Here is an 11,596-nt window from a genome sequence, read left to right as displayed (position 1 = left end):
CTCCTCTCTGCTCACTTGGATTTCAGAGTCCTGCCCCATCCCATGTGGCCCCTCAGCCCCAGCTCTTTGCTTGGGACAGGACCATCTCTGGGCCAGGGACAGGTATGCTGGGAGGAGAGAAGGAAAGAGGAATGGGTCCAAGTCCTCAGCCATTAATGGAAACACAGGAGCACGAGGAATGTAATTAGCATCTTGGCATAGTGCTTGGGAAAGGCAGAGAGGCACGTCAGAGAGGGGAGGAGAAAGGGATCAGGGGATAAGCCAGGGAGCAGAGATCACAAAAACAAAAAGCAAAGCACAGGGCCAACATTGTGAGGCCCTGGAAGGCTTGGGCAGCTCCACCATGCCTCTCCTGCTGGCTTCAGGGACCTGTGGGACCTCTGGAGAGGAAGGAGACAAAGCCCTTGGTGTGAAAGGATTCTTCAAGGACCTACAATCCTTTCCAAACCCCTTCTACCCTGAATGCCAATTCTGTGGTTTCCACGGAAATGTCAGCAGCAGGAGAGGGAGCACAGGTCCCTGCATCCTGGGTGGGATGGGCAGGACCAGCAAGGGCAGTCTCACTCTCTTGCACATATTACAAGTGTAAGCAAGTACACAGATACAGATTAGATAGGAAAATCTTCTCACTGCCCTGACACTTGCAGGAAGCACTGTGAAGGTTCACACATGGTGTCCCCTGGAGACCTTTGCAAGCCAGAGAATGCCTAGAGGAGATGAAGAGGGGAACAGAGAGCTCCTTGCTACCCTCCAGCTGAGATCCCCATGGCAACATGGTTGAAAACAATGAGAAAACAACCACTTTCTACCCTAAATTGCAGCAGCAGACCTCCAGCAAAGCTTTGAGTTGGTTTAAATTGCAAGAGTGAGCTGCAACTTGGCTCACCAGGGCCACCTGTCCCTGCTCCCTCCTGGACAGTGACCTGTCATCCCACAGCACAGCCACTGCCTCCCGGGACGAGCACAAACGGTGCAAACAGGGAGGAGAAAAGGCTTGGAGTTCACTGCTGAGTGTTTATTTGCAACATGCTGTTGTGTTTGGAGAGAGTTCCAGGCAGGATGTGTCTGCAGTAAACACAGGAAAAGGGCTGACGCTGGAGGCCCGTGGAAAGGCTGGCAGAAGTCTCAAGTTTAATTAAAATGGCCCCTCTTGGGGTAGCATGTGACTCCTGAACAATGGCTGATAAAGCCAGGCCAGCTGCCAAGGGCCCATTTCTCTGGGTGCTCTGGAGGTGCCTTGGCCTCTTGAATTTTCTTTCTAGGAATGGCCCAAAGGGACACCAGCTACAAACACACACATGGATTTAAAAACTGAAACATCTGATAATGTTCTTCAACCTCAAAACCAAGTGTGTGTCTGAGATAGAGACAAAGCCTGAGTTGTGCAGAGAGAGTTGTGCACAAGCCTCTCTGGATTGCAATCATCCTGGACAGGGAGTAAGAGGGATGTTAGAGAAGAACCAGGCTGCTAGGCCAGGCCCTGAGATGTCACGGTTTCCATGCTCAAAATGGCTGAAGGACGGTGGATGGATTTTCCATAGAGCACTGCCCCCTGCTGTGGGCTCACCATTCCCACACGTTTCACTCCTCACAAAACCTCCGGGTAGGAAAAATCTGCAAAATCATGGTGGCCTCACGAAATTCTGGGTCATTCGCTGCCTGTGTGTCAGCTCGATGTCCTGAGTGTCTACCACAGAGCAGAGGCTTCCTCAGAACATGAGGAAGAAGTAATTCCGACAAAATTACTCAAAATGTTCATTAACAACTGGATGCAGGACTGGAAGGAATACTGAATTGGGAATACTAAATTGGGAGGAGCTGTTGACTCCCCCGAGGGCAGGGAGGCCCTGCAGAGAGACCTCGACAAGTTAGAGATGGGCAATCACCAACTGCACGAAGTTTAACAAGGGCAAGTGCTGGATTCTGCACCTGAGACAGAGCAACCCTGGCTGTGTCCAGACTGAGGTATGAGAGGCTGGAGAGCAGTGCCATGGAAAGGGATCTGGGGCTCCTGGTCGATGGCAGATTGGCCTGGCAGCCAAGAGGGCCAGCCCTGTCCTGGGAGGATCAGGGGGGGATCATGGCCAGCCAGGCAAGGGAGGGGATTGTCCCAGCCTCACCTCGAGTGCTGGGGGCAGTTTTGGGTGCCACAATATAAGAAAGACATAAAGCTGTTACAGAGCTTCCAAAGGAGGCCATGAGGATGGTGGAGGGTCTGGAGGGGAATCTTTATGAGGAATAGCTGAAGTCACTTGGTCTGTTCTGCTTGGAGAAGAGCAGAGAGTTCATTGTGGCCTTCAACATCCTCACAAGGGCAGCAAAGGGTCAGGTACCAATCTCTCCAGGACCTGAAGAAACAGCATGAAGCTGAGTTGGGTGGGTTTCCGTTGGGTATCAGGAAAGGGTTGTTCATGCAAAGGGTGGTTGGGCACCGGAATAAACTCCCCAGGGAATTGGTCACAGCACTATCCCTCACAGAGTTCAAGAAGCATCTGGACAATGCTCTCAGGCACATAATGAGATTCTTGGGATGTCCTGCTCAGGGTCAGGAGCTGGACTTGATGATCTTGAATGGTCCCTTCCAGTTCAGCATATTCTGTGCAAACAAAAGGAGGAGCGAGGGGCAAGGAATTCGGTCAATGTATCCCTTTACCTCCACAAAATCCCCAACTGATACCTGAGATTTGGGGGCATCTGGGTGTGCAGCAGCTGCAGCCCAGGCCCTTGACACCAGGACTCCCCTGCAGCGAGGCATGCTGCGTGTCTAACGCAGCTGGTGGTGACAGATGGCACCAGTAGAGCCCAGCTGCAGAAACACTGGGGCAAGCCCACATGCTTGATTTTACTGCTCTGCAGGGATGGAGAAAATACACACCTCTAAAGCATCACTCGCCCTAGTGGCAGTGAGGTGGTGGCACCAAGCTGAACCCTGAGCTGGGGTCCTGGGGAGTTACAGCCCTGCACAGCAGTGGGAGAAGCACCTGGGAATGTTACGACTGCTCACAGGGATCCACGCTGTAGGAGCTGTGTTCAGCAAAATGCTGCTGGCACAGAGCACATCCATTTGGAACAACAACATGATTTTCACTCTCTGATTCTTTTCTCAGCATTTGCCAGGAATAATGTGTAAAGCTCAGGGTAAGTGTGGTAGCTCACAAATGTGATTCCTGGTAACTTGATCTGCTGTTGAGTGAGTGGTCTGCCTGCAGCTGTGCTGCTGGATGGAGGGCTTTTTACGGTGGATAATGTGTTTCGAAGGAGAAAGAGAAGAAGGAGGAAGACCAGCATCACCCTATGGAGGTCTCATTTCTGGTAGATGAGCGTGGTAGCTAAAGACTCAGCCTTTCACCTGCTGAAGTCCATCACAGCTTTGCCCTTGTCTTCAGCAGAAGCTGGAAGCAACTTTCAGTTAAAGAACGAAGAGAACAGATAGAGGAATGAAATAAAATCCTGCTAGAATCCATGCTGCAGGAGGAAAAGCTGGTATTTTTATAAAGAGGATACAGGGAGCACAGGAAATTTTGGAAACTGCATGGATTTTAGATTAAATGAGCTTAGTGTACATTTCCTCTGAATAAACCATGAAATATCTTGTCAAAAGTCTACCCTACAGTAGATTGTAAAGTATTACATGGCAGATTATAAAATGACTAGTGGGAGAATACCTTGATTGGCAGATAAGAAGAGGTGGCTGCTGTAGTGAGATTCACAGAACGAAGCCCCGGGGCACTGCTACCTACAAAGAGCAATTCCACCCACACCACAAAGACAAGGCTGCAAGCAAAGGAAAGGGAGAGGAGAGTTTCTTACCTGGCTGTAATTGGGACCTTGGGGAAGCAGAGATGGAGATGGCTCTGAGAGAGATTTTTAATTTTTAGCCAGGAAGAAGGCTTTTTTGGTTGACATTCATACTTGGAAAACCCGTTGGTGTTGGTGAACTGCCAAATACCCAGAGAACCATTGCATCATTCCATGCTGGTTTGGGAGACACAAGGTTGGATTCTGCAACCAGGTGTCTTATTCCTTACGTCAGCAACTCCCAGCAAAAGGCTGAACATTTATCTTTGTAGTGACATCGGTGGCTGAGCTAGGAACTGAAATAGCAGCTACTGAGTAACTGCTCTGCTGGCCTGGAAAAGTCACCAAGGTAGTGCAGTGTAAGGTGTATTTCTGCATTCTTCATCCACTTTTCAGTCTGAGACAGCCAAAAGAAAAGATTTGGGACTTTTTTTTACCCCTCCCACTTCCGTTTGTTTTTGATGTGGCTCAATGTTGTCATTAAATTAAATGTATCCAGGCTATGGGAGAGTGAATTTATGCAGGGATTAAAATAGGCTAACATTATGCCATTGAAAAATTCCTTAGCTTGCTACTGAATGAAAGCTCAGTGCTGACCTGCACAAGTATTTCTGCCCAGGAACAAAAACAGGTCTAAAAGACAGAACTGAGAAGACAGCTGGCAGGATGAAATGAAGAAAGAGAATGTCAGCTGCCTCTCCAGGGACCAGGCCTCTTTGAAATGAGCCCTGCCAGACAAAATAGAAGTCTTGTTGCTGGGCTCTAGCAAAATGCTAGCAAAGGCCAGATCTGGTAAGCCCCAGGGCTGGGGTATATCAGTGTGTGATTAGTGGTAGGGGTGGAAATGTGAATGCTCCAATTCAGCATTAATGCTCACTGCTCTCTGCTCCTCAGCACACCCAAGAGAAAATAAATGAGTTTGCCCTGGCTCCAGGACTGGGACCCATCAATGCTGAGGGCAATTCCTGGTGTCTCCCTTGTGCCAACCTCCTGCAAAAGTACCAGGGGCAAGGAACTGTGCCCAGTGAGTCAGGAAGATGCACAGGGAGACCCAGCATGGCTGTTCTCCCAGTGCCAGGATCAGGTTTAAATAGGGTTTCACACTAAGAAGCCACTCCATCAGCTGGTCTAGGTGGACTTCACATGAGCTGAGGATCTTCTTGAAATGCCACCAAAGAAGAGAAAGGTTTTTGCTTTCTCATACTGGTATAACTGAAATCTCAAGGCCAGAAGGGTTTTGGACAGAAGGAAGGGCTGTAACCAACCTCTGGCCATAATTAATTCAAGACAGCTGTTCAGACAGGGCATTGGCACTTTTTGTCCTGCCATAATTATTTTTTGCAAGATGTTGTTTTGATGCATCCTGGAAACAAACTGTATAGGAAGTTCACTGTTATAAGATTCATGCTGCTAGCCATAAGGGTCCATACCGTGTCTGCTACACAGGACAGATTAATAATAAACCTGTACTTACTTCTGTATGGACAAGAATAAATATTCATCCCACTAGCTGGTAAATCCCATTTCAACTACTGTATATAGTTATATGACTAATTCCCTTAGTGCATAAATTGTTCTGGTATAACGAGTATATCTATTTTAGACAAGAAGATTCATTTAATTTATCTACATGAGTAGCTATCCCAATACAGATGTATTTATACCAGCACATCTGCAAGAGAGCAGACCTACCCCACTCAAAAGGAGTTTTGCCATGTTAATTGTGTGCACAGCTCAGCCTGAGGCACCTTCCAGTCAGCAGAAGCTGTCAGAGGAAATACAGTCTGCTATAACACGTGCTCCTCTGCAAGACCTGGTGAGTTCCTTTCCTCCAACAATACAGGGAGGCGAACAACAAATAGAGCCAGTGTTGGAAAAAAAGTGAAACAGATGACCTCTGACATCAAGAGAGCTTCAAAGAAATTGTGTCTTTCCTCCTGTGGGGGAAGTAGAGTTGTTGACTCCTCTTTTGGTCCAGCAGCAGTGGGTGTAATTAAAGGCATGGCCCAATTTGTTTGACTCATTGACAGCCTGAAAAGCCACCTCACATTTTGTTTGACCACACCAGAAGCCAGCCTGTTTTGCAGGCTGGGGTTTCATGGGTGAAGAGCCTCCATTCTCAGGAGCCTCTCTTTTCCCCTGAGCCACCAGGTTCTTTCAGCATTTGACACTTCCGTAGAGCTTTCCCCCCCGTGGGCATTCCACACTGCTATTTTTGGGAGATTTCAGACTTGCAGCACAACCTTCGCCTGTTCAGCTTCTCTCTGACTGCAATAAAGCCGCCCTGCACCCCTAATCATCTCAGTGTTTGGTATTAAATTATCCATCAGAGCTTCTTTGGTAGCAGAGGGAGTTGATTGTACTGTTTTTACAGAGGATAAAAATAGCAACCATTGCAGGCAAGGGCAGTGGGGAGGGCTGAGGCAAATGGAGACAGCATTTCTACTGTGACTGAAGTTGGTGTCTTCACCTGCAGATAGCAGGGATTGGTAATAAAGGATCTAATTTCTGAAATAGATTGAAATATAAACGGTGCTGTCTGAATTCATGCTGATAACTTTGATCTGTTAGGTGTGGAACAAGACACTGGATGCTGCATATTGCCCTGCAGTACTCTGAAAACTCCTAGTCACCAGCTCAAAACCTCTTCCTGTTTCTGCATCTGGCTCCCTAAGGCAGCCCTGCTTCCCTTTTCAGTGCCAGCGCTGCCCCAAGCTTGCACACCCCAGCCCTGCAGGAGGCACGACGAGCTCCTGGGCTCTGACAGGGGACAAAACAGCTCCCTGGAATTTCTGCAGCTGTTAAATAAGTGGGGCACCCTCCTGTAATGCTCTGATGAACCCCCAGCCCCTGCCAACGCCCTTCCAGCTGCTCTGCTCCCCATCCAGGCTCTGCCATCCCTTCTCCACACACCCATTGGCACCACCAATGCTCTGAGGCAGCTCTCTCTCCAGAGCTCGCTGACAAACCCACACTGCCTGTAGCCCAGAGGCAGGGCTGACATGCAGAGGCAGGAGTCATCTGCTGATGGCGTGTCCTGAAGCAGGGAGGAGGTGGGATTTGCCTCCTGAAGCAGGGAGGAGGTGGGATTTGCCTCCTTTGGCCCACACACCCGAGAGCCCACAGTCGCCAGAATATCGTGTGCCGCTTTCCTGCTCCCTCAATGGGCTGGCCTAGGAGAGCACAGCCATCTGGCAGCTCCCATGTGTGAATGATGCTGCTAAAAAAACGAGGATTTCACATTCAGATCCTTTTTTTTTTTTTTTTCAGAAGTGCCAATCAAGCATGTGCTACTTGGACTGGGAAAATGGTTTAAGAAGTTTGCCAGGATGAATGGAGCTTAATATCAGTTGAGTGAAAAGAAAATCAATAGGAGCCCATTTCCCTGCAAGGCCAGGTAATTTTGTGTCCATAATTCAGTTATTCTGGGGCTAAAGGCTAAAGAAAGACCCCAATTATCAGGAGTACTTCAGGAGACAGCAGAAGAATATAGTGCACCCAAGCGCAGATCAAAGTACACCTTTGGGTAGTGAGTTTATATCTGGAAAGGGATGTGCTCTGGTAGCAGACAAAAATCAGTTCTTCTTTTCACTAGGATGAGGTACTGGTGGTATAAATTAAAGGGATCTGAACCTACATCCTTTGGTACAATAAGAGCAAAAAAAAAGGTAGTGAATCCTTTACTGTTTCCTGCCACTTTTTAGGCCACTGTCAGAACTTTTGAACCCTCTCAGACACAAACCTGTTCATCAGGACCTCACAAGGGACATACCATTTATTGATCTGTGATCACCTTTTTTGCAGTATTAAGCTTTCATTAACCAATAACTGGATGGCTGTGTCTCAGAAATACTGATGCTGTGCTATTTCAGCACTGCACACACAGGCAAGGGCAATCCTTCCCCAAAAAGCACTGAGCCCTGTCCATCCCCACCCCAGGAGATTTCTGAGAGCACCTGTGCTCTGCTAACCCAAGCAATCTCTGAGAGCACATCTCACACTCACATGCAAAAAGCTGTGGATTCCATTGGAGGTGAGACACGGTACTAAATTCCCAAGAACTTGCTTGGAGTCACAGTGTCAAGCCACCAGTGTCAGTGCCTCAGGCCAGCTCCTGAGGCTGTGACTCATGGGGAGAGAGCTCAGTGGTCCTGCGTGGGTGGAAAGGAACACAACTCAACACGTGCAGACATCTGCAGCTTCAGAGGGGACCCAAACAAGGAAGATCTGCCAAGTCCCCCGTGCTTCCAGCAGCTCAGATGTTTCCAGGACGAGTGCTGAATTCAGGACACCCTGGGGTGGGGGGAGTGGGGGGCCACACTTGGGCTGAATTTGGTGCTCACCGACTGTGAGAATCTGCCTTTATGTGGCTAACCACAAGTTAGGTATCCAGCCTAGCAAAGTTTTTTAACTGATGGAGACACTAAGGCACAAAAGGAAAAACAGTCTGAGATGATCCTGCTTTGCTAAAACTTACATCTGCAACTTATAAAGCAAATTGCCATGGCAAATAGCGATCAGTGAGGCTGAATCATCTCCCCATCCTCTGCACATTTTCACTTTGACATTTGTTGTCCTTCTTCTGTTTAACGAGTGACTGAAAGATATTTGAAACTCGAGTCAGGGCGTCCTAGCAATTGAAAAAGTATTCTAAAGAAAATAAATGCATTTAAAAACAGTTTAAAGCTTCCCAGTGTAAACAGAGTAAATAGAATTATTTACCTGTTCTATTATGAATTTTATTCCAGTCTGCAGCAAGTCAGAAACAATAAATCTGAAAATCTAAAGCAATTAATACACTGCTTTCTCTCTGCCTTTCCTTGCCATCAACTCCATTAAATTTTACTTGGGTAAATTGAGCTTTGATACTTCAGCTTTACATATTATGCATAAGAGATGTGCATTGACATACAAATATATATAATCTAAATATCTTTATATATACATAAAAATTCTGAGATAAATAACGTATAAATAAGTATATAAATAATAATAATTATACTATTAACATATGTAAATTCTGAGATATATAATTTAGGAGAAAACTGAAGTCTCATGGCACCTTTAAAAAAGATGAGCATTTTATACAGATGAGTTTTGTGAAGATAGCAATGTGATGACTGGTCTCTGGGTTACTAACAATCCATTAGCTCTTTTTCCAGCCTATTACTCATGTCAGGAAAAATGTGTCTTTCTGAATAATCTTCATTTGAGTGCCATGTCACACAGAAATTCACGAGGCAAATATCAAATTCAAGGAGCAAGAGCCACTGGATAAGAGACTTTATACTCTCTGCGAATGTCCCAGTAGTGTGCAGACAATACCTTTGCTTTTTTAAATGGGAATAAATTGTTGCAGATTCAGGGCCAAAGTTATTGCTAGTGCAAACTAAGCAACTCTTCACTGACTTGCAATAATAACTTGCAATAAAATATGGCAGGAACAAATCAGACCTAAATCCAGCCTGGAAAATATGGAACAGTCAACACGGTTTTTTGCAAACCTGGTGATTGGGGTGGTTGGAGCAATGGCTTGCTCTGCAGAGAGGAGCTGAGACGTGATGCTTAGAGCTGTAGGCTCAGTTATTTATGAATCCTTAGGAGATTGGTGGGGATCCTTGTCAAAACCTGATAATGCATTGAAAACATGAGAAAGGAGCTCATTATACAAATAAGGAGCTGTGCTTATTCCCCAGTGCCAGCAGGACCTCACCTGTAAAAGCCTCTAAATGCTTTCCCTGCCTCCACGAGGTGATGATCATGGAGCAAGGCACGGATACTGAGCTGGGGACTAATGCCACCTGTGGAATTACCTGTGCCAGTGTGCAGTGCAGGTGCATGGACTGATTCCACGGCTGTGCAGCCCTGCCATGCCTGGCCTGCAAGAGTTAGTGAGACACTGAATGACAGCGAGCACAAGAGGGGCAGGGGACCCTGTGGGACAGAAATGCCATCCCTGTGACAGCTGTCTGTGGCAAGCAAGAGAGCTGCCCAGCCAGGCGTGTCAGCTCGAGGGAAACAAAGGTGAACACAAGCAGGAGGGGAGGAGGGATGTCGAGGCATGGTCTGACTGATCTAGCACTGCTATTAAAGTGCAAATTTAAACAGCAGATGGATATACGCATTTATAGACAGAGTGCATAGCTGGTAACTGCCTGGGTTTGGCTGGTACATCTCTGTGTGAGAAGCAGAAGATGAGCCCAGACAATTATACCTTGAAGAGAGCCCTCCAGGTAAGACTTTCAGTTATGCACTACTCAATTCCAGTCACAACTAGCATCCAGTTGCCTGAAATTCCAGCGGGACATCAAACTCCTCCTGACACATGCTCATCTTGCCCAAAGCTTCAGTGGTTGCCATGTCTTGCACTCCCAGTGACATTTCCTTGCCCAGAAGCACCCGCTGCCCAGTGAGGGACCAGAATTGCCAGCAGCACTACCTGAAGCTACCCGTTTTTCCATGACTGATTTTGTTCCTTATACTCAGAATGCCCTTTTATTTACAAAGGGAAGAAGAAAGAATGTTTGCTCCACAGCCCAGGGAAATGCTGCAGTCAGGTCATACATCACTGCATAAGAAAGTCAAATAATTATTCCCCTGACAGAGGTGTGACACTTTTTGCAGAAGTGTTCTACACTTAGTTATTATGCCCAAGGCATCACACTTTCCCAGGGATAACATATGGCAGCATATTTATCCCAGGGCTTGTAGGGCTCCATGTTATTCTTCATAACTCACAGGTATGAAATTTGTCCTTGTGACCTCGTGACATTTCAAGACAGCACAAAATCAATAAAGCACATTGAATCATCAGCCAGCTTCAAAAACTAACCCAGCTGCAAGCATCTTTGTAACAGCGACAGATGAGCATTGCTATTAAACAGTCAGAAGTGTCATTTGTCCCCAACCTGCTCCACTGCTTTGGTCTTTGGGGTATTTCGGAGCAATTCCTTTCCATCGTGTCATTTAAGCAGTAAAGGGGAATCTTTTATAAGCTGAGAAAGGGCTGCGGCAGCAGCTGACATGATTTATGTTTAATAAAGGCCCTTTTAGCGCCAGGAAAGAGGGGCCCTGCCAAATCTCAGGCGTCTCTCGAGCCGCTGCTATTGTCCCTGGGGCAGGAGCACTTTTGAGGTTCCCTCTCCATCCCTGTGAACAAAGGGACAGCTGTACGCTTGGCTGGCTCGGGACGGGGCGCTTTGTGCGCGATTAGCACCCCGCGCACATCATTCACGGCTCCTGAATAAAGATGACCTCTCGCAGGACGGGACGAGGGCAAAAAAGCCTCTTTATTCAGCAGGGCTTGAATTAGCATAAGGACAAGGAAACCGTTCCTTGGAAGTCACAGGATGAGCTAGATACATAAACAAGCAAACTACAGGTTCCCTGCAAACAGTCGGTGTGCAGGAGCTGGGCCGGGAGCTGTAAATCCATGGGGATTGTCCCCACTGGCTCCCTTCGTGTGCCACCCCTGGCTCACCTGCAGCTGGGGAACAGCTTCGCCACTGTGGCCCTAAGGAGGACAAATGAACGTGAGCTGATTTTCAGCACCTTGACCCCTCCGCGTCCCTCGGGCGGTGCTCCTGGGGCAGCCGCAATATTTGCCTTTATCCCCGCACCGCGCGCGGGCCAGCGGCGAGCACACAATGCCAGCCCGCATTTTTTCACAGGCCGGCTCTCCCGGCTTTTCACCGTGTGTGCCGCCGCAATTAAGAGCCGTGGGAGCAGCGGCACACGAAGCCCTCCTCCCCCAGCCCCTCGGAACGGGCTGCGCTCCCACCCACCGCCGCAGCACAAT

General features: G+C 47.8%; 1 long non-coding RNA gene across 3 annotated transcripts; it reads left to right on the top strand.

Annotated features, from left to right (window-relative positions):
- The first annotated feature begins 564 nt into the window (after positions 1-564).
- Positions 565-11,352, top strand: LOC135302589 (uncharacterized). Of its 3 annotated transcripts, XR_010364180.1 has the most exons (4): positions 565-1,965; positions 3,108-5,614; positions 7,069-7,195; positions 8,949-11,352. It is a non-coding gene; the product is annotated as an uncharacterized LOC135302589 (long non-coding RNA). The 3 variants fall into 3 exon arrangements; XR_010364178.1 differs by lacking the exon at positions 3,108-5,614 and having other exon boundaries at positions 885-1,965; XR_010364179.1 differs by lacking the exon at positions 3,108-5,614 and having other exon boundaries at positions 887-1,965; positions 8,961-11,352.
- Positions 11,353-11,596: the final 244 nt, after the last annotated feature.

Source organism: Passer domesticus, chromosome 6 (assembly GCF_036417665.1).
Source record: "Passer domesticus isolate bPasDom1 chromosome 6, bPasDom1.hap1, whole genome shotgun sequence".
Lineage (NCBI taxonomy): Eukaryota > Metazoa > Chordata > Aves > Passeriformes > Passeridae > Passer > Passer domesticus.
The sequence above is the reverse complement of the archived record's forward strand: the minus strand, read 5'-3'. Positions and strand labels throughout refer to the sequence as shown.